At 41.6% G+C, this 3,968-nt stretch overlaps 1 pseudogene; it reads left to right on the top strand.

The window, feature by feature from the left end:
* Positions 1-1,188: 1,188 nt before the first annotated feature.
* On the top strand, positions 1,189-3,084 carry LOC138996777 (heat shock cognate 71 kDa protein pseudogene; annotated as a pseudogene).
* Positions 3,085-3,968: the final 884 nt, after the last annotated feature.

Below are 3,968 nucleotides of genomic sequence, written 5' to 3' on the forward strand. Positions count from 1 at the left end.
TATCCCTTTAATGTTCATAGTGTCTATAGTAATTTTTTCTGCAGTACTTTGGTGTTTTTATCATACAAATTAAACTTATCATAATGTGCCTTTGAATAATATTATGTCACTTCACATGTAGTATTAGAAATACTACCCTTCCATTCCCACTCCTGTTTTTCTGATTTTGTAAATATGTTGTACATTATACATTGGTTATAAACACCACAATACATTGTAATAGCTTTTGCTTAAAATGGCCCATTTTCTTTTAGAGTGATTTAAGATACAGGAAGAAAATATTTTATAGTTACCACATTTTTATGCTTCCAGGTGCTCTTCATTACATTTTGTAGATCCACATTTCTGTTGATCTTGTTCTTCTGCCTGAGAGATTTTCTTTATTATTTCTTATAATACAGGCCTGCTGGTAATAAAACCTTTTATTTTGTGTATGTATGAAAAAGTCTTTTTTCCCCCTTCTCTTTTGAAATACACTTTCACTAGGTAAGAATTCTAGGTTAATGTTTTGTGTGGGGCTTGGTTTTTTCAGTATTAAAGATGTTCCACTGTCTTCGTGCCTGTATTGTTTCCTGCAGATATGCTGCTATCCTTATAACTCTGCACATAATGTCTTTTTTCTATGGCTGCTTTAAGATTTTCCCTTTATCATCAGTTCTAAGCAATTTGGTAATTGTGTGCCTTGTTGAGGTTTTGCTTGATGTTTATTGAGATTCTTAGATCTGTGAGTTACTTTTTTCATCACATTAAGAAATATTTCTGGCTTTATAAAAAAGGTTTTTTCTCTTCCTTCCTTCTTTCCCTTCTCTTCTTTGGGGACTCAAGCTTCTATATATTGGGCTGTTAAGATTTTCCCCTCAGTTTACCAGTGTTCTGTTCATTATTTAGAGTCTTCTTTTTCTCTCTGTGTGGCTCATTTTGGATAGTTTCTTTTACTGTGGTTTTAAGTTCATTAAACATTTCTTCTATAGTTTCTAATCTATTAATTCCATTCACTGTATTTTTCATCTCAGAAATTGTTTTATCACCTCTAGAAGTTTGTGTCTTTTTAACATCTTCCATGCTTCTCCTTAAGATGCTTGTAATTGTTGTACCTTCTTAAACATAGAATATAGTTCAGTTAGAAGTGGCAGTTGGTTAGATAATTAACAAAAGAGGGCCGCACTGAATGCAGGGGTACCAGAAACCATGTCTAAGGGACCTGCAGTTGGCATTGATCTTGGCACCACCTACTCTTGTGTGGGTGTATTCCAGCATGAAAAAGTGGAAATAATTGCCAACAATCAGGGAAACCGAACCACCCTGAGTTATGTTGCCTTTACTGATACTGAGCCATTGATCGGTGATGCTGCAAAGAACCAAGTAGCAATGAATCCTACCAACACAGTCTTTGATGCCAAGTGCTTGATTGGATGTAGATTTGATGATGCTGTTGTCCAGTCTGACATGAAGCATTGGCCTTTCATGATGGTGAATGATGCTGGCAGGCCCAAGATCCAAGGGAGAGACAAAAGCTTTGATCCAGAAGAGTTGTCATCCAGAAGTCTACCTTGAGAAGACTGTTACTAACGCTGTTGTCACAGTACCTGCTTACTTCAATGACTCTCAGTGTCAGGCCACCAAAGATGCTGGAACTATTGCTGGTCTCAATGTACTTAGAATCATCAATGATCCAATGTTGCTGCTATTGCTGATGGTTTAGACAAAAAGGTTGGAGCTGAAAGAAACGTGCTCATCTCTGACTTGGGAGATGGCACTTTCGATGTGTCAAACCTCACAGTTGAAGATGGAATCTTTGAGGTCAAATCTACAGCTGGGGACACCCACTTAGGTGGAGAAGACTTTGACAACCAAATGGTCAACCATTTCATTGCAGAGTTCAAACCCAAGCATAAGAAGGATATCAGTGAGAAGAAGAGGACTGTCTGTCGCCTTCGTACTGCTTGTGAACGTGCTAAGCGTACTCTCTCTTCCAGCACCCAGGCCCGTATTGAGATTGATTCTCTCTATGAAGGAATTGACTTCTATACCACTATCACCCATGCCTGATTTGAAGAATTGAATATTGATCATTTCTGTGGTACGCTGGATTTTTTAGAGAACGCCCTTCAAGGTGCCAAGCTTGACAAGTCCCAGATCCATGATAGTGTCTTGGTGGGTGGTTCCACTCATATCCACAAGATTCAGAAATTCCTATAGAACTTCTTCAATGGAAAAGAATTTAATAAGAGCATCAACCCTGATGAGGCTGTCACTTATGGTGCAGCTGTCCAGGCAGCCATTCTCTCTGGAGATAAATCTGAAAATGTCCAAGATCTGCTGCTGCTGGATGTCACTCCTCTTTCACTCGGCACTGAGACGGCTGGTGGCATCATGACGGTCCTCATCAAGTGCAACACCACCATCCCCACCAAGCAGACACAGACCTTCACCACCTACTCCAACACCAGCCAGGCATGCTCATCCAGGTTTGTGAAGGCGAGCATGCCATGACCAAGGATAACAACCTGCTTGGAAAGTTTGAACTCACAGGGATACCTCCTGCACCTCGTGGCGTTCCTCAGATTGAAGTCACTTTTGATATTGATGCCAATGGCATCCCCAATGCCTCTGTTGTGGATAAGAGTACAGGAAAAGAGGGCAAGATTATCATCACTAACAACAAGGGTCATCTGAGCAAGGAAGACAGTGAGCTCATGGTCCATGAAGCTGAGAAGTACAAAGCCGAAGATGAGAAGCAGCAAGACAAGGTGTCTTCCAAGAATTCACTTGAATCCTATGCATTCAACATGAAAGCAACTGTTGAAGATGAAAAACTTCAAGGCCGATCAATGATGAGGATGAACAGAAGATTCTTGACAAGTGCCATGAAATCATCAACTGGCTTGAGAAGAACCAGACTGCGGAAAAGGAAGAATTTGAACATCAGCAGAAAGAGCTGGAAAATGTCTGCAACCCCATCATTACCAAGCTGTACCAGAGTGCAGGAGGCATGCCAGGAGGAATGTCTGGGGCTTCCCTGGTGGCGGAGCCCCTCCACCTGGCAGTGCCTCCTCTGGGCCCACCATAGAAGAGGTTGGTTAAGCCAGCTTTGAACATAGAACTAGCATTGTTCTACACAAAATACTGAAGGACCCAAATTTGTAGCAAAATCCATGGGTAGTTTTAAAAGTTGAGCTGCTGTATAGTAAATAACTGGTCATTGATACTTGAATTCGGACTGTGCTCAGGGAAAGAAATTAATGCACTTTATAACTGTATTGTAAAGTGGAAAATGTGATGTCTTAAATAAAACTATTTAAAATTGGCACCAAAAAAAAAAAAAATAGGAAGGAGCAGAGGGAACAGTCACCCTGGGGAGTAAATGGCAATGTTCTGCCAAATGGTGCAAAACATTCTGCCTAGTTGACTAGGCATAAAAGATAGCTCTACAGCCACCTGGGGATGGGGAGGGGAGTAAGTGGCATGTTCCACAGGATTAATGGGGAGGGGAGGGGAGAAAATGGCAAGGGGAAATTCTTTTTACTGAGTTCATGTACAGTAGAAGCCAAGATGGTGTGAGGGGCATACCATTTACTAAGTGCATATGCAGAAGCCAAATGACAAAGCAGAACCATGAGGCATGTGCAGAGGAGCCAAAATAGGTGACTATACAATGGCCAGGGAAAAGCCTGGGAAAAGATCAGATAGGGTAAGGGCATAGGCATTGGAAAATCCAGGAAAGAGATTGGATGGGGTATGGCACAGGCACAAGCCTGGGGAAAGCCAGGAAAGAGATTGGATCGTTTGAACGAAAGCCTGCTCTTTCCCAAACCCAAGGAAATACAGGGAATCCTAGCAAGGACCTCAGGGCAGCCACTACCCTCTGGCCTGGCCGCTCTCTGCCTCTCTGAGAGTGTACTACCGCTTCTTCACTTACATAAAATCGTGCCACTCCTCCTACATGAGTGCCTATGAAATTCTTTTCT

This window comes from Myotis yumanensis, unplaced genomic scaffold (genome assembly GCF_028538775.1).
Source record: "Myotis yumanensis isolate MYYU_CA2020_CCGP unplaced genomic scaffold, mMyoYum1.0.hap1 SCAF_1, whole genome shotgun sequence".
Taxonomy (NCBI): Eukaryota; Metazoa; Chordata; class Mammalia; order Chiroptera; family Vespertilionidae; genus Myotis; species Myotis yumanensis.